The following is a 19,516-nucleotide window of genomic DNA, read 5'->3' on the forward strand; positions in this document are numbered from 1 at the left end:
ATTGTGACCAAATCCTCATTTGCGATGAAGGAGTAACATTTCCTAGCAAGCTTGGTGTGCAAGAAAGCATTTTTCATCTCTTATAAGACAAGTTTTCTGGACTAATTGCCAAGAGAAAAAGGACCCTGAAACTTCACATTGTTTTTGTCAACGAAGGAGACACTTTGATGGAAAGAAAGATCAGCCACCCAGACAGTTCTTTAGTGTTTCCCATTTCCAAATAACATCATTTATGTCTTGCCAAGGCTGAGTCTGAGGTAGCTGTTCTTTATCTAGGTGTTTATCGCATCTGGGTACACAGACTACAATGTGTTGTGGTAATATCTATAGGAAAGAATATATACAGCTGTGTCTGTGGCATCTTACCACACTTCCAAGAGACCTTAGTTAGATGCTTAAGAGTATGGAAGATATGATAGATTGCTGTTGGACTCCAGCAGCAAGAATTTTGGAGTAAAAGCACCAGTTGCCCATTAACACTCTTTGGGTCTTGCTATAGAGGAGTGAATAGAGCTATTGTGGTACTTTGCCGTCTATTCCAACTATGTCTTGTAAATAGGTCAGAAGATCTTTTTTTCCTTTAGCATGTATGCAGGGTGTCAAAGTCTTTACTCTACTAAGAATCCTAGCTTCCTTTCATCCTTCGTCTGAGAGACCATATCAATAAATTCAAACGTTTTAGGGTAGAGAGGACTGAGACTGCTACACTACCTCTTCTTTTCTTCATTGTTTGTCTTTTTCTGAGATACTTTTTATTCTATCTTTGATTGATTAGTTTGTACTAATTGGCTTAACTAAAATAGGGTTGTTGTTGGTATTAAATCATGGATTTGGTGATGCAGGCAAGATTGGGTGTTTTGTCCAAATCAGAAAGGATAAGAAGTCACTCACCTCTACCATATACTCCACAAAGTGCTAGAACACTCTTGCATACTCCAGATTATAGTTCTCCAATCTGTATAAGATTGCATCTAGAGTTTTATGGTGTTCACTTACATTCTTGCCACTTATTAAAATGTCATCTATGCAGCAACGTACTCCTTGCAACCCACTAAAATAATCTGTTAGCCAAATCAAGAAGAGAGCTCTTTACTAGCAAAAAATTGATATTGTTTTGTGTTAGATTTACTGTCACTTTGAAATCTCCAAAAATGATTATGGTTCAATCATGCAGAATGCTAGAAAGATATGTAACAGAAATCAAATCACTTTTACACAGTTTCAAGATTCTATCATCTTAACATTTATTTTCACACACAAAATGTACCCTATCTGACATTTTTAAACTGATGTCCATATGAATAAGGAGACCTTCATTTTGTTTTAGGTGAGGTCAAATGTTATCAGTTGCTTATTTCTTAACATGCTAATTTCATCATATCTTCTTTACTAAGTGGTAACATGGGATGAATCCTAGATATTTAAATATGGCAGTGCACTATAGAGTTAATGGATCATGCAACTGGAAAATACAGAGCTGCCAAATGTAAGAATGAGCCAATGAGCAATTTGTGAGTGTTTGGGGGAATGAACTCCTCTAGGGGAAAGTATAAATCCACTGAATTGTGAAATATATCTATAAAGCTTTTAACAAGTCTTTAAAATAATAGGCTGATATTTAACAGGCTGAGGAGCCATTTCCACTGCATTCACTTACTGCCCCAACAATACTTCATATGCTGAGAGATAAATCAGTTCAAGATTGCTGGCCTCAGAATACAGAATGAAGACCACCTGTTTACTATTTAAAAAGAAAAAAAAAAGATTGAGATACCTAATCTTTCCAAAGTATATTACAAATAAAAAGTGAGTCCAAGATAGAAATGTAATTCATAGATTCATAGATATTTAGGTCAGAAGGGACCATTATAATCATCTAGTCTGACCTCCTGCACAACGCAGGCCACGGAATTTCACCCACCACGCCTACAAAAAAAACCTCACACCTATATCTGTGCTATTGAAGTCGTCAAATCATAGTTTAAAGACTTCAAGGAGCAGAGAATCCTCCAGCAAGTGACCCATGCCCCATGCTACAGAGGAAGGCGAAAAACCTCCAGGGCCTCTTCCAATCTGCCCTGGAGGAAAATTCCTTCCCGACCCCAAATATGGCGATCAGCTAAACCCTGAGCATATGGGCAAGACTGATCAGCCAGATACTACAGAAAATTCTTTCCTGGGTAACTCGGATCTCACCCCATCTAATAGCCCATCACAGGCCATTGGGCCTATTTATGAATATTTAATCACCAAAACCATGTTATCCCATCATACCATCTCCTCCATAAACTTATCGAGTTTAATCTTAAAGCCAGATAGATCTTTTGCCCCCACTGCTTCCCTTGGAAGGCTATTCCAAAACTTTATAGATCCAAAATCTAGGATATGTGATAGAGATGCTTACTGGTCCTGGGAATTTTTTATGGGACATCACAATGTTCTTCAACACTATTTTGAACCCTGCCCATGCTAACAGTAACTGAAGGTTGTAATTATTTGACTACTCTTTGAAATAAATGGTGATCTCAGGGTAGTTGCTAATAGAAAAATATCCATTTCACAAAAAAAATCTCACTGGACATTGGAGGACTGAACTGTCATTAAGAATGAACAACTGTTAATTCATGGAGGTGCCTTTACAAGTAAATGGCAAAGCACACTGTTGAAACAAAGTAGGAACCTAATACTTGTCTCTTTTGCTGTGACTAGAAGACTATTTTCCAGTGATGTGAATCACTCATCTTTCATAGCCACTACAAAGCTAAAGATATAAACACTGGAGGAAGTCCAAATAATAAACAAGAAAATAACTTAGTAAGGCTTTGATATCAAGCCTGGATTACACAGACAGCATTAGTGCCTGCTTCCTTAACCACTGGCTTCCTTTCTCCTACTGCATCTCTAGTAGCTGAAAGCCTCTGCTGTAACATGGGTGTAAATCGTAAAGTCACATGTGTAAAAAACAAAACAAAAAACAGGACAGGTCGCCACCTGCTGGGAGCAGCCAAAGGTGAGCGCCCCCCGAATCCGGCACCCCGAGCCCCCTTCCATACTCCAACCCCCTCCCCCAAGCCACCTCCAGCACCCAAACTCCCTCCCAAACTCTGCACTTTCTCCCACTCCCCAACCCCCAGCCCCAAACTCCCTCCCGCCACCCAAACTCTCTCCCTCTTAGTTAACTGGCATATTTCACTTACCAGCACCACCCGCATTCCCCCAACATGCTGGATAAAACAGCTTTTACTGTATGTGAAAAATGTGACAAGCTATATCTGTTTTTGTTTAAATTGGTCTTAGTGTAAATTCCTGCTTTCAATCAAGTAAGGGAACACCTGTTGCTGTGTTTGAGTCAGGATCCACTGACTATATCCCTATTAATGGAAGAATAAAAAACTTCATACAATGACACATCAGTGTGAAGTAGTGTAACAGATCCCAGTTGTCAGTGGGCAGAATCGAACCTAGAACCTATGGAGTTAAATGCATGAGCCCTCTACTGCATGAGCTGAAAACCATGTGACCCTTTGCTAAAGCTGTAGCAGACTCGCATATCTCTAGCAGGGCTCATAGCCACTAGACAGGGGACAGGGTGCCACACCAAGAAGGCATGGTTACAGTAGTATTCATACTATTTTGTTAGCATCAGAGTTCTATGTCCAGTTTTTAGTAGGACAGATTACAATTTTACAATTACAGCTCACTTTAAGTATGTAAAGAGCATATTCAAGCAGAAAGTATGGTTTGTGAAATATTATATCCAATCTATTTCTAATGTATTTGTGACGGGGTGGATCATCCCCGCACTGATATGGAGGGGGTTAATCCTTCCCTCCTAGCAGAGGAAGCCCCACCCCTGAGACTCTGCTGGGCATGCTCCACCTGGAAGTCAGGTATAAGCCTGCAGAGCTGTTCAGTCAGGGCTGACTGCTGAGGAGGAAGGACACTTGGCAGGGGCTCCAGCCTAGGAGCTGTTACATCCCTTACCTGTGAGAGCTGAAGAGTCAGAAACCTGGACCAGAGGCCTGCCGCTACCAGAACCCCAGGAAGTATCTGGTGCTAAGGAGCCTGGAGACCCTGATACCAAATGGACTACTGCTGCAGGAGAGCCAGTAGGAAGTGACCCGGTGAGGGTGAGAGTGTGGTACCTTCCACCCTTATGAGGTCAGTGTGTTTTGGTAGGATTCCTCACTGATCCCTTAGTGGGCTGCTCTGCTGCGGTCAGGGTCCTGGGTTGGGGCCTGGTGGAGTTGGGTGGGCCTGGGCCCCCCTACCAAGGGCTGCTACCCCCTTGTTATGGCCCCCAGTCACTAGGCCCCCTGTTTTGCCTTCAAAGGTGGCTGTATTGACTCTGGCTATTAGGCCATGCTATCCCAGTAGAGGAGGAGAATTAGGCAGACTCTGGCCATTGGGCCACACTGCCCTAGAGGCACATTGAATGAACTCTGGCAGCTAGACTGCATTACCCCACTTGGGAAGAGACAATAGACTGACCCTGGCCATTGGGCCACACTGTGCTGACTACTGGGGGGGGGGGTAGAAAATGGATGTAGGCATAGAGAGGTGGGGTTACCTCCGCCACCCTGACTTAAGGGGTCAACAAGGTACAAAGCCTGCCATAATATCCTAATTATGTCTAAAGGATGATACCTGCCCACTGGAGAACTAATCAGTTTATTTTATATGTCAAACGATATTGAGTGTTTACATGTAAAGGTAAAAGCGTGCATCATCTTATGAATGAATAGATACAAGTTATGCTTTGTGGAGTAAATTTCAAAAAAACATTTTAATGTTATTATAGGCTTATTGCTGTAGTTAAAAAAACTCTCAAGAGATACAGGAGACAATCACACAGATTCTCAAACTCAGTCTGTGATCAAAATGACTGGTTTAATATAGAACTCCCCTTTTTATATATATTTTAAAGACTGAAGCAGAGGACTGTAACATTATAATCCCCCCCAAATATAGTGCTTAAATTAAAAAGAAAGCACAATCACTCAATTATGGTTCTCTTTTTTTGTTGTTGTTTTGACATTTCCAGCTTTCATTTTTGTAAGCAGGAAATTCAGTGTAATTCCATATTGCCTGGATGACTGAAATAAGTATGTGAATAAAAGAACTTCATACACTTGGGGAGAATTATCTTAATACAGAATGAGAGAGAGTGTTCAAAAAGATAAATATAGACTACACAAAAACACAGAGTTTATTCAGACCATCCATCTCTCTATTATCAAATTTACCCTCATTCCCCTGATCCTAGACTATTACTATTTTAAACTGCCTTTATAGAGCTTTATGAATTTTAAAGTGTGCCATGAATTAGATTTATGAACCATACAGTACTATGCAGCTATAATAAATGCTGGGAGAACCTACTTTAACAGATGAACATTCCTGAAAGCAAACATTATGAAATTCTGTTAAAAAGAGGTTATCAGGAATAAACGAGTTGAAATATCTAGTTTTCCAAAGTAATGGAAAATTACTAATGGCACTTTGTAGAACTAAAACTTTAAATACATTGAGGTTAGTGTGCACATAGAGTACATAAATGTACTGTACAGATTAAAGAAAAAACAAATAGAAAAACATAATGAATACTATTAATATATTAGAGGGTTTATTTTTCCTCTCAAATACAGCTGTAATGAACATGTTTGTCAAGAATATCTGTTGCTTTGCAAATCAGTCTAGTAAAATTGGGTACTTTAAAAGAGCCAATTTCACAAAGCAGAAAACAATTATGAGCCAAATCAGCTGGGAGAAAGAATTTAAAGAGAATAATGTGAATGAAAATTGGGAACTGTTTAAAAACAATTTACTATCTGCTCAAAAAGCAACAATTCCACAATTGAGTAAAAAGGCTACACTGGTTAAAAAAAAACAACAACCTGGCTTGGAGGATGGATTGATGGATAGATATATAAAGCAAATGAAAAAAATGTGCAGTAGATTGAAATGAATATAAATTAGAAGCTAGGATTTGTAGAAATTAGTAAGGGAGTAAAATAACACAAGGAAAAATACATGGCCTAAAGAATTAAGGTCAATAAGAAGTACCTTTTAAAGTATATTAGGATCAGAAGCAATCCAAATTGTTGATCCATTACTAGACTGAAATGATAGAACTGTCAATAATAATGTGGAGCAGTCAGAAATATTGAATGAATATTTCTGTTCTGTATTTGGGAAAAAGCCAGATCTTCTCAGAGGATGGCGATGAAATTCTTTCCATTCCAATCATAACTCAGGAGGATACTAAACAGCTAATAAAGTTAGACATTTTTAAATCAGCAGGTTGTGATATTTAGCATTCAAACATTTTTAAAAAGCTGGCCAAGGAGCTTGCTAGACCGTTCATGTTGATTTTCAATAACTCTTGGAACAATAGGAGACTAGAAGAAAGCTAAATGTTTTTTTCAGTATTTGTAAAAGGTTAACAAGATGACTTGGGTAATTATATAGGCCTGCTATCCTGACATGGATCCCTGTCAATACGAGCTGATATGACGTAATATAGTTAATGCCAGTTGACATGGTTTTATAGATGACTTTTTTACAAGATTGTAAGTTTTGGTAGGTAAAGATAATAGCACTGATGTAATGCTAATATGGGGGGACAAGGAGTCCAGGAGAGTTGGCTGTATTTTAAAGAAACCTTATTGAGGACGCAGGAACAAACCATCCTGAAGTGCAGAAAGAATAGCAAATATGGCAGGCGACCTGCTTGGCTTAACAGTGAAATTTTCAGTGAGCTTAAACTCAAAAAGGAAGCTTACAAGAAGTGGAAATTTCTACAGTATAAAAATACTGCTACAGCATGCAGGGGTATAATCAGGAAGGCTAAGGCACAACTGGAGTTGCAGCTAGCAAGGGATGTGAAGAGTAACAAAAAGGATTTCTACAGGTATGTTAGCAACAAGAAGGTGGTCAAGGAAAGTGTGGGACCCTTACTGCATGGGGGAGGCAACATAGTGTCAGATGTGGAAAAAGCTGAAGTACTCAATGCTTTCTTGCCTCGGCCTTCACAGACAAGGGCAGCTCCCAGACTGCTGCACTGGGCAACCACAGCATGGGGAGTAGGTGAACAGCCCTCGGTGGTGAAAGAACAGATTAAGAACTATTTAGAAAAGCTGGACATGCACAAGTCCATCGGTCCACATCTAATGCATCAAAGGGTGCTGAGGGAGTTGGCTGATGTGATTGCAGAGCCATTGGCCATTATCTTTGAAAACTCATGGCAATTGGGTGAGGTCCCGGACGACTGGAAAAAGGCAAATATAGTGCCCACATTTAAAAAAGGGGGGGAAAAAAGAGAACGACAGGGAACTACAGACTGATCAGCTTCACTTCAGTCCCTGGCAAAATCATGGAACTTTAGCAAAGCTTCAGATACGGTCTCCCACAGTATTCTTGCCACCAAGTTAAAAAATTAGATTAGATTAGAGGAATGGACTATAAAGTGGACAGAAAGCTGGCTATATCGTTGTGCTCAATGGGTAGTTATCAACTCAGCTCGATGTCTAGTTGGCAGCCGGTATCAAGCAAAGTGCCCCAGGGGTTGGTCCTGGGGCTGGTTTTCTTCAACATCCTTATTAATGATCTGGATGACGGGATTAATTGCACCCTCAGCAGGTTCGCAGCTGACACTAAGCTGGGGGGAGAGGTAAATACGATGGAGGGTAGGGATAGGGTCCAGAGAGACCTAGACAAATCGGAGGATTGGGCCAAAAGAAATCTGATGAGGTTCAACAAGGACAAGTGCAAGGACAAGTGCAGAGTCCTGCACTTAGGAAGGAAGAATCCAATGCACTGCTATGGGGTGGGGACCGACTGGCTAAGCAGCAGTTCTGCAGAAAAGGACCTAGGGGTTACAGTGGACGAGAAGCTGGATATGAGTCAACAGTGTGCCTTTGTTGCCAATAAGGCCAATGGTATTTTGGGAGGTATAAGTAGGGGCATTGCCAGCAGATCGAGGGACGTGATCGTTCCCCTCTATTCAACATTGGTGAGGCCTCATCTGGAGTACTGTGTCCAGTTTTGGGCCCCACACTACAAGAAGGATGTGGAAAAATTGGAAAGAGTCCAGCGGAGGGCAACAAAAATGATTAGGGGACTGGAACACATGACTTATGAGGAGAGGCTGAGGGAACTGGGGATGTTTAGTCTTCAGAAGAAAAGAATGAGGGGGGATTTGATAGCTGCTTTCAACTACTGAAAGGGGGTTCCAAAGAGGATGGCTCTAGACTGTTCTCAGTGGTAGCAGATGACAGAACAAGGAGTAATGGTCTCAAGTTGCAGTGGGGGGAGATTTAGGTTGGATATTAGGAAAAACTTTTTCACTATGAGGGTGGTGAAACACTGGAATGCGTTACCTAGGGAAGTGGTAGAATCTCCTTCCTTAGAAGTTTTTAAGGTCAGGCTTGACAAAGCCCTGGCTGGGATGATTTAGTTGGGGATCGGTCCTGCTTTGAGCAGGGGGTTGGACTAGATGACCTCCTGAGGTCCCTTCCAACCCTGATATTCTATAATTCTATGATATTTATCAATCATCTGGAAGGAAAAAAAATGTTACTGATAAGTTTGAACATGATGCAAATATTGGGAGACTGGTAAATAATGAAGATGATATATCACTGATACAGAACAATCTGTATTCCTTGGTAAACTGTACAAAAGCCAGCACTGTGTGTTTCAGTATGGCCAAATGTAATGTTATGTCTAGGAACAAAGAATGCAGCCCATACTTATTATAACACTAACCTGGGAAGCAGTGACTCTGAAAAAGACTTGGGGGTCATGAGAATGGGGTAAACAACCACTGGAATGATTTACAAGGATTCTCCATCACATGACACTTTAAAATCCAGATTAGATTTTTTTTTCTAAAAGATATGCTAGTTCAAGCAAGAATGAATCCACAGAAGTCCTACACCCTGTGTTATACAGGCAGTCAGACTATATGATCACAATGGCCTTTTGTCACTGTGCCTCAGTGTGTTGCAGCTGAGAATACCAGATTCAGGACAAACTGGTGAGAAATAGGGCAGACTTACCCTGAAACTAGTGGTTATTCTATCGTAAGATACACCAACCCTATAACAGAAGTAAACTTCTGTCTCACCACCCTGGCTAACAAGAAGTCAACAATGCAGTTTCCTTAGGCATTCCAGGACTTATTTCACCACTCAGACACTAGACTTAATGATGAGGGTTTATTGAAAACCAATTTCATCAAAGTGTTCTTCTGATCTCAAAAGATTAGGCACATACCAAGGTCAATATATAACTCAGATTTTACCCAATAATCAATCAAAACTGTTGCCAATATTTTAGTAAGAGAAAAGAAACAATCATTGCAAAGTTTTTGGATCATGTTTGGAGCAGTGATGTTAGACTGCTAGATTGTACAGTCTCTGGTCACTTCCAAAAGATTGGAAAGTCCTCAGTTCATAGGCAATAAGCTCTGTTTAGTGTAAATCCATACTCCAGAGATTAGAGCAGGAAAGAGGCAAAATGGAGATGCTTCCAGGGTCCTTTATATTTCTCCCATGTATATGGGATGCTCTGTTATAGTTTGTGGAAAATTACAGGCACAAGATGGAGTCCAGGGTCACATGAGCAAATCACATGCCCTTACTTGCTTTGATTCACAAGAGTAGCCATTACCCATATTCTGGGTAATGCATCCACAAGAAGGCTCACCAGGTGGGGACAAGCTTCTTCTATGGCCCATTGAGAGAGTTAAGAGTTTAATGGGCCACCAACTTGAATGGAGGAAGTCGCCAAGGATTCTGAAAAGGCCATTGCTGCATTTGATAAGGTACTGGAGCTCAGGCCCACAGCAACCTGTTTCAATCGGCTACAGTAAGGATCATGGCACCGAGATCTTGTTCTGCACACTGAGGAATGGGAAGCTTGCAACCTTCTTACAATACTCTTTATAGTTTGTCAGCTCCTAGAATGCTGAAATGAGCCTCTTGGACCTCACAGATTGTCTGCAATAACAATGGACCCAGAGCCTCCAGACACCATTTTTCAGCCGTCTTAGAGTTCAGAGAAGGGACAGAATAAACTGGAAACACCTACAAACACCATTAGGGAGGCTTTTGATGGGATGATTTATACAGACAGTTAGCTTAGCCAATGGAGAGTCAAGGCTGCTCAGCACAAAGGGACAGCCTGACTCAAAGGCTAATGGACTAGTTTTAATTTCACTTTTGAGTTGTTTGAGTCTGGAGCGGAGGGAGAAGCAGAATAGCTTATGGAATCTCTGCTTATCTCCTAGTTCCCACAAAAGGAGACTCTGAACTGCTGTGGAATCTAGTGTGGTGTTCAAATACTTTCAGCCCTGCAGAGGCCAGCAACCAGGGAGGCAGAGAACCATCCCAGTGGTGGCTATCAAAAGCCAGCTGAGACTCCCAATATGACTCCACACCAAGGAGCCAGAAGTGAACCATGCCCCACCCAGGGTGGAGATTCGGTAAGGTGACCCTTTCCTTTTTTGTTCTAATGTGCCAATGTTCACAGCACTGTAAGAGTCATCTCAGGACTCATCCCCAAAATACCACCAGATTGGGAAAATGCCAGGTAGTAGCTGGGTGTTGGGAAAATTGTAATAGTTGGGAGGTGGAGAGCCACTGTCTCTTCCTTCATTAGCAGAGAGTCCAATAGAGACACAGACAGAAGGTCTCTGGTGTTGGCGCATGACTCTGGTTTTGATGAAGTGACATGCATCACCGAGGAAGTCAGTGCTGCCAAAGGTTCAATTAATAGAGTTGGTCTGAGGACTAACACATGAGGTGACAATCAACCGCTCATCATTGCTTGAAAGCAGTACCAGTCAGTGCTGCACTATAGCTGCTCTGATTGCTACCCAGCTTCCTTCTGTGAGAGTCTAATGCATAGGTGCTGACTCTGTGGGTACTCCAGGACTGAACCACCCACTGAAAACAGCTGCTGCATCCACTCCTCTATCAGCACCTCCCACTTCTCCCCAGCATCTCCTGCCCACCAGCAGCCCTGCTGATCAGTAGCTACCGTTTGCCCCCCAATGTTTCCCACCCACCACAGATCAGCTGTTCTGCTGAGTGTAGGTGGCACTGGAGGAGAGGGCGGCAGCGAGGGTGGGGTACACTGGGGGGAGGGGGTGGAATGGGGCTGGAAGAGGCAGAACGGGGGTGGAGTGGGAGCAGGAAGAGGTGGGGTGGGGTCTTGGGGGAAGGGGTGGTGTGGGGCAGGGCCTGAGGCAGGCCCCGAGCACATTAGAAAGTTGGCGCCTATGGTTTAATGTTGATTTAAGCTGTCAAAGAGGAAGACTGCTTTTCATCAGGTGTTAGATTTTTTTCTGGTGCTTACGTGATACCAAAGACGGAGAATGACCCTTCCTAAGTACTTTAAACAGTTGGAGTGGAGATTGCTTATGGGCATGGACGTATTACAGCCACAACAATGTTTGAAACCCAGGGACTTCAGCACTGCTGATTTTATAGACCTTTATAAAACCCTTAATTCACTTTTCCAAGCTGAAAAGCCCCAATTTTTTTTAATCTCTCCTCATATGGAACCCGTTCCTTAATCATTTTTGTTGCTCTTCTCTGTACTTTTTCCAATTCTAATATCTTTTCTGAGATTTGGTGAACAAAACTAACTGTACACTGTATTCAAGGGATGGGCATACCATGGATTTTTATGGTGGCATTATGATATTTTCCATCTTCTTATCTATCCCTTTCCTAATGGTTTCCTAACATTGTTAGCTTTTTTAACTGCCTGTGCACATTCAGCAGATGAGTTCAGAAATATTTACTACTCCAAAATCTTTCTTGAGTAGTAACAGCTAATTTAGATCCCATCATGTTGAATATATATAGTTGGGATAATGTTTTCCAAAGTGCATTACTTTGCATCAGCTTTTACAAAAGGGAACATGGCCTAGATAAAACACTAAACCAGCACTCAGAAGACCTGGGTTTTATTCCTGGCTCTGCCACTAGCCTGCAGGGTGACCTTGGGCAAGCACTTCACTACTCTGTGCCTCAATTTCCCCATCAGTAAAATGGTAATAATGATACTGACTTCCTTTGTGAAGCCCTTTGAGATCTACTGATGAAACAAGCTATATAAGGATTAGGTATTATTAATATGAGTTTTAGGTAAAATCTCAAAAGAATTTAATAATTTTATATATATAATCAGATGGCCTGTGATACAATTGCTCTAATTATGGTTCATAGATTTTAAAGATCACAAGGAACTGTTATGAATATTGAGTATGACTTGATTAACCCAGGCCCTAAAATTTCACACAAGGATTATTGCATCTAGTCCAATAACTTGTATTTTCACTATCATATTTTTCAATAGGACATCCAAATCTTGTTTTAAAGACTCGAAACAATTGATTTACCATGTTACTTGGTAATTCACTTTTGTGGTTAAATACCCTCATTGTTAAAATTGTCTTAAATTATTTTATTCTCCATGTAGGTACTTAAACATAGTAATCAAGTCATCTCTAGTCTTCTCTTTAATAATTAAATAGATTGAGATCCTTTAGTCTCTCATTGCAAGTCATGTTTTGTGGACTACAAATCATCCTTGTAGTTCTTCTTTCCATTATAGCACTTGTGGTGATTTCTTTACACTTTTTGAAACCATCAATGAAATTTTCCATGCTTTATTTCAGTACAAAAAGTAAGATTTTTATTGAAATTAAAAAGGAAAAACATGTAGCTATTTTAAAGCAGAAGGATAAATTAAGTTTTCGCCTTTTGAAAAAAAGCTTTGGCAAGCTTTTTATTTTAGTAGCTTCACAGTAGAAGAGCTGGTGGGAGAAAGCTATTATTTGAAATAGTCCTCAGCAAGGAGATGTGCCTTTGAATGTTCAGGAGAATTTTGGTTTTGAGTTATGGACTTTTGGAAGTCCATATCTGGACAGTCTGGACCATATTTGGAAGTCCATATCTGAACAGTCTATTTTTTTTTTACAGGGATTTTCCACTAAGCTTCTAAACTAACGAACTGACTTCTGCAAACTAATGGAAAGACTGCTGTTGATATCAGTGGGCTTTGGATCAGGCCCAAAGGGAATAATTAAATAAAGTTGTGCTGTGTACACATGCTTGTCAAATTTGCTTCAAAGTATAAAAAATTCCAAAGATGGGAGAAAAATGAGGCAAGGGCTCCGTATTTCAATCCCTATTGTTCATAAATCATTTTACATTAGCACCTAGAGTCCTTTTATTTAAGAATGCTTCTGCTTTATTTCAAAACCAGGCATGACTGATTATCTAACTTGAGAGATCACATCCTGCATATACAATTTATTTTCTCCCTTTATTTTGAGAATATGCTGCTACTTTATTGGAACCACACCTAAGAAACCATTAAAATGTATTTGTGTGAAATTTACATATTGTGTGTATTTGTTTTTCCTCCAAACTGCTGCTTTAAATTATTATCCTTTCATGCACATGACCTTAGTGTTTCGGACTGTTAAATCAGGCAGATTTTTTTGTACTCATAGCTGTATTTTGTGAGTGAACACAACAAAAATACTGTATAGCAAAATGAGGCATGACATTTTTGTTTATCCACCGTGAAAAACGTAATAAAATATAGCCATAAGCATTGCAATTTACAAGGTAAAATCAACCTGAAATGTCAAAATATAACAATTCAATCTTAATGGAGTGTCCACAGTGACACAAAAGCTGCTGACAAAATTGTGACATTCTAAATCCTGAAAAGCTAAAAGGCACTAGTACCAGGTTAAAAAAAAATATATAGTATACAGAAATACCTATACTGAAAAAAATGCACCACCAGCAATACTGAAATATCAATACAGCTAAAATGTCATAAAACAATGCATTTCAACTTTTTTTTTTCCATTTTCAAACCCCTAAAGTTTTGAAACCTAGTGCAGACCACTTTGGAAATCTTAGACATGGACTGCAGACCCCTCTGGATCCATGAACCAGAGGCTGAAAACCACTGTCATAAGAGCACTGGTCCATAGGAGAAACAATTTCTCTTTCTCACCATGGAGGTGGTCAGACACACAAGGATGAGCACTCAGACTTCAGTGGGATCTGGATTAGGATTACAGTCCCATTCCCCACTGTTTACCCACAGAAGAACCAGACACAAATGCAACTTTTTTTTAAAAAAAAGGTAAAGTTACTTACTAATTCCTTGAGTTATAAATTGCTCTATAGATACTTCATGCATTATAGAAACATAGGACTGAAAGGGACCTTGAGAGGTCATCTAGTCCAGTCCCCTGCCCTCATGACAGGACTAAGTATTATCTAGACCATTCCTGACAGCTCTTTGGAGATTAAGAGCAGATTAGACAATGATGGTGATTCCACAACCTTTCTCGCAATTTATTCCAGTGCTTAACTACCCTGACAGTTAGGATTTTTTTCCTAATGTCCAACCTAAGCTGCCCTTGCTGCAAGTTAAGTCCATTGCTTCTTGTCTTCTCCTCAGACGTTAAGGAGAACAATTTTTCTCTCTACTCCTTGTAACAACCTTTTTTGTATTTGAAAACTTATGTCCCCTCAGTCTTCTCTTCTTCAGACTAAACAAACCCAATTTTTTTCAATTTTCCCTCAGAGGTCATGTTTTCTAGACTTTTAATGATTTTTTTTTGTTCTCTGGATTTTCTCCAATTTGTCCATATATTTCCTAAAATGTGGCACGCAGAACTGGACACCGTACTCTATTTGAAGCTTAATCAGCGTGGAGTAGAGCAGAAAAATTACTTTTCATGTCTTGCTTACAACACTCCTGCTAATACATACCAGAATGATGTTTGCTTTTTTGCCACAGTGTTGTACTGTTGACTTATATTTAGCTTGTGATCCTTTTCACAGTACTTCAGATCCTTTTCACAGGACTCCTTCCTAGGCAGTCATTTCCCATTTTGTATGTGTGCAACTGATTGTTCCTTCTTTGCATTTGTCCTTATTGAATTTCATCCTATTTACTTCAGACCATTTCTCTAGTTTGTCGAGTTCATTTTGAATTTAATCCTAACCTCCAAAGCACTTGCAACTCCTCCCAGCTTAGTATCATCCACAGATTTTATAAGTGTACTCTCTATGCCATTATTGAAATAACTGATGAAGATATTGAACAGAACCAGACCCAGAACTGATCCCTGTGGGACCCCACTTGTTATGCCCTTACAGCTTGACTGAACTACTCATAGCTACTCTCTGGGAATGGTTTTCCAACCAGTTATGCACCCATGGTATAGTAGCTCCATCTAGGTTGTACTTCCCTAGTTTGTTTATGAGCAGGTCATGTGAGCCAGTATCAAAAGCCCTACTAATGTCAAGATATATCACATCTTCCATTTCCCCTGTAGTAGGGTGGGCACCAGCTCTTGCCCTGAAGGGCTGAAAAGCCGCGCTGGGGGCTAGAAGCTGGGCTGAGTGGGGAAGTAGCCACAGCTGGGCCATGCCCCAATCAGGGCCCAGCTGGCCCTTATAAAGGCTGGGAGCTCGATGCTCAGGGAGACTCTCTCTGGCTGGAGAGAGAATCATAGACTATCAGGGTTGGAAGGCACCTCAGGAGGTCATCTAGTCCAACCCCCTTGCTCAAAGCAGGACCAATCTCCAATTTTTACCCCAGATCACTAAATGGCCCCCTCAAGGATTGAACTCACACCCCTGGGTTTAGCAGGCCAATGCTCAAACTGCTGAGCTATCCCTCCCCTCCGAAAGGAGGTGAGATGCATGTTTCTGCCTGGTTACGAACCAGGGCCCTTCCGCGTGTCAGGCAAACGTGATAACCACTACACTACAGAAACCCAGGCCTGGCTGTGGGGGAACTCACCCGGGGGACCTAGAGTGAGGCAAGGCTGGGGAAAGGCCTCAGGAGCTGGAAAGCCCTAGGCCAGCAACTCCCCAGGCTGCAGGGCCTGGTCCAGGCCCATATAGGTATTGGGGTTGCAGAGGGGCAGCCTGAGGGTGGGTAAAGGCAGCCAGTCCAAACCCCTTGTTGCCTGTGATTGGCTTTTACACTGTAGTCCACCCCAGGGTGCAGGGCTAGATGGAGACAGGCCTGACTGAGGTGATGTGGGGATAGTGGGTGAGGGTTCCCCAGGGTGGGGACACCCAGGGATTGGGGGTACTGCCAGGGGGCAGCACACAAGGCAAGAGGACCAGATCCTGGGAGGGACTGGGGCCAGTGGTAAGGTGGATCACCAGCCTGCAGAGGGCGCTCTGGGCTGGAAATCTAGCTAATTCCCAAGGATGACCAGCAGGAGGAGCTGCCGGGTGAGTCTGAGTGCTTACAAGTGGTGGAGAATGCGGGCACGAGTGGTCTGCTCCTGAAGCAAGGGGCAGAACAAGGGGCTAAGTGGAATGTGCCACATCACAAGTGACAGAACTGCTGCTGGAGAAACAGGGGATGATGGATCCCACGTACATGGAGGTGTACTATGTGGAGGCCCCAGGTGTCATCCCTGGGTAGGCTCTGGGGGCATCAGCCCAGCAGAATGGGACGGAAAAGCTGCAGGGACTTCAGGGGACCCAACAGGGACTGTGGGAGATGTTGGGGGCCCTCCAAGAGCAGGTTTACCATCTGGTGAGGGAGCAGCAGGCCCTGCAGACACTCCTTGGACAGGAATTTGAAAGAGACAGTGGAGGGCGTGGGCCAGGAGGCCCATGGTAAGGGCTTGCTACGCCTGTGGTCAGACAGGACACCTAAGACTGGACTGTCCCTACAGGGCTGGAGGCAGGGTACCTCACCCCGAAATGGAACGACAGCCAATCCCTCAAGCAGCCTGCTGGGTGAGGGAACCCAGGTGGCTGTGGGCATGTTGGGCCTGCGGGCAAAGGGGACACCTAGAGTGGGAGTGCCCCACCCCAAGGAACATGGCCCTGGGCAACCCAGGGAGGGTTGGCCCGGCGAGGGACGAAGAAAAGATGCCAAGGCCCGGGGCAGCATGGAGGCGGGATGCCTGCTGGGCTGCCTGCACCTGGGCATATAAAAAGGCACTGCCCCATCAGGAGAACTGAGGAGAGGCCGGAGGAGGTGCCTGTGCGGCCGGAAGGGCCAAAACTGACAGAAGCAGCAACCGGGATGGAGGGATCCCTGTGGGAGCCGGGAACCCAGACTGTCACGGGGTTAGTCACCGAGGAGGAGACCCAGACCACGTGGGCCCAGTGGGAGGCTGGGACCCAGGTGGGGGGCAAGCGGGAAACCCTGGGGACTCAGACCCTGAGTGAGGGGGGACTGGAGGACCCAGATCTATGGGCACGGCTCAATGCCATGGAACGGGCCCACCAGAGGGCAGAGACACAGGTTAGGGAGATGTCCCGAGCCTGGCAGGCTGCAGAAAGAAAATGTGAGAGTCTGGAGGGGCGGCCCTGGAGGGCTAACTTTGGGGAGCGCAGACTGAGAGGCCCTTGTTCCCCCTGGAGTGGGGGTTTTGAGGGGTGTGTGTGTAGCGGGGTGGTCACCCGCTCTTGCCCTGAAAGGCTGAAAAGCAAGCCCTTGGAGAGGGCTGTGGGCTAGAAGCTGGGGTGAGTGGGGAAGTAGTCACAATTGGGCCATGCCCCAATCAAGGCCTAGCTGGCCCTTATAAAGGCTGGGAGCCAGAAGCTCAGGGAGACTCTCTCTGGCTGGAGAGAGAGACAGGCCTGGCTTTGGGGGAACTCACCCGGGAGACCTAGAGTGAGGCCAGGCTGGAGAAAGGCCTCAGGAGCTGGGAAGCCCTAGGCCAGCAACATCCCAGGCCCATATAGGTATTGGGGTTGCAGAGGGGCAGCCTGAGGGTAGATAAAGGCAGCCAATCCAAACCCCTTGTTGCCTGTGATGATTGGCTTTTATACTGCAGTCCACCCCAGGGTCTGGGGCTAGACTGTGACTGGCAGTAGCCACGACTGAGGCAACATGGGGATAGTGGGTGAGGGTTCCCCGGAGTAAGGAAACCCAGGGAGTGGGGGTACTACCAGGGGGGCAGCACCCAAGGCAAGGGCACCATGTCCTGGGAGGGACCGGGGGCCAATGGTAAAGCGAATCACCGGCCTGCAGAGGGCGTTCTGGGCTGGAAATCGAGCTAATTCCCAAGAACGACAAGCAGGAGGCAGCGCCGGGTGAGTCCGAACACTTAAACCCCCCATCCACAAGGCTCGTTACCTTGTCAAAGAAAGCTATCAGGTTGGTTTGCCATGATGTGTTCTTGACAAATCCATGCTGGCTGTTGTTTAGCACTTTATCTTCTAGGTGTTTGCAAATTGATTGCTTAATTTGCTCCATTGTCTTTGTGGGTACTGAAGGTAAGATGACTGGTCCGTAATTCCCCAAGTTGTCCTTATTTCCCCTTTTATACATGGCCACTACATTTGCCCTTTTCCAGTCCTCTGGAATCTCTCCCAGCTTCGATGACTTTTCAAAGATAATCACTAATGGCTCAATACCTCCTCACTCTGCTCCTTGAGTATTCTAGGATTTATTTCATCAGGCCCTAGTGACTTGAAGAAAAATATAACTGGTCTAAGTAAATTTTAATTTGTGTTTTTTTCCCTATTTTCGCTTCTGATCCTACCTCATTTTCACTCACATTCACTGTGTTAGACATCCAATCTCTACTAACCTTTCTGGTGAAAACTGAAACAAAGTCATTTAACACTTCTGCCATTTCCACATTTTCTGTTATTGCCTTCCCCCCTTACCTTATTGAGTAAAGGGTCTACCCTGTCCTTGGTCATCATCTTGCTTTCAATGTTTTCTTGTTTTCTTGGACTTAGATATTTGGATTTAGATCTGTTTTCAAAACTAAACTTTAATAACTTACACCCATCCCTATTTTTTCCTGTCATACATTGGAAGTTAGATATTTTACAGGTGTTTAAGCATATTAGATTAACACTATTATCATTATAAACCAAACTCATAATGTCATAAAAATGATAGCAAGTTAAATTTGAAAGGATCTATTGTCCATAAATTCATTAATATAGAAATAGAGGGTAATATCATTAATGCCAATCAATTCCCATGTCATCCATTCCCTTATCTTGCTTGAGATGGATGTCAAACTGACAGGCCAATAATTACCTAGGTCATCCCATTTACCCTTTCTAAATACTGGCACAACATTAGCTTTCTTCCAGTCTTCTAGAACATTCCTAGTGTTCCAAGATTTATTGAAATCAGCATTAAGTCCAGTGAGCTCCTCTCAGCCAGCTCTTTTAAAACTCTTGGATGCAAGTTATTGGACCAATTGATTTAAAAATGGTGCACTAAAGTAGCCACAGTTTAACATACTCCTGAGATGATGATGGAATGAAAACCATCATCATATGATATGACTACATCATCTGTTTTCTCTTCCAAATTCAGAATAGAAATATGTACTGAAGACTTCCACCTTTTCTGCATTTTTGATAGTTCTCCCAGTTCCATTTAATAATATACCAATAACATTCTTAGGATTCTTTTTGTTCCTAATATATTTAAAAACCTTTCTTATTGTTCTTAACTC

The 19,516-nt window shown here is 42.8% G+C and overlaps 1 protein-coding gene and 1 non-coding gene across 2 annotated transcripts in view; both read right to left on the reverse strand.

Moving 5' to 3' along the window:
• LOC141984481 (protein eyes shut homolog) overlaps positions 1-19,516 on the reverse strand; it is a 785,366-nt gene that overhangs the window by 141,309 nt on the left and 624,541 nt on the right. The window lies entirely within an intron of this gene.
• TRNAV-GAC (transfer RNA valine (anticodon GAC)) lies at positions 15,760-15,832 on the reverse strand. The gene has a single exon. It is a non-coding gene; the product is annotated as a tRNA-Val (tRNA).

Source organism: Natator depressus, chromosome 3 (genome assembly GCF_965152275.1).
Source record: "Natator depressus isolate rNatDep1 chromosome 3, rNatDep2.hap1, whole genome shotgun sequence".
NCBI lineage: Eukaryota > Metazoa > Chordata > Testudines > Cheloniidae > Natator > Natator depressus.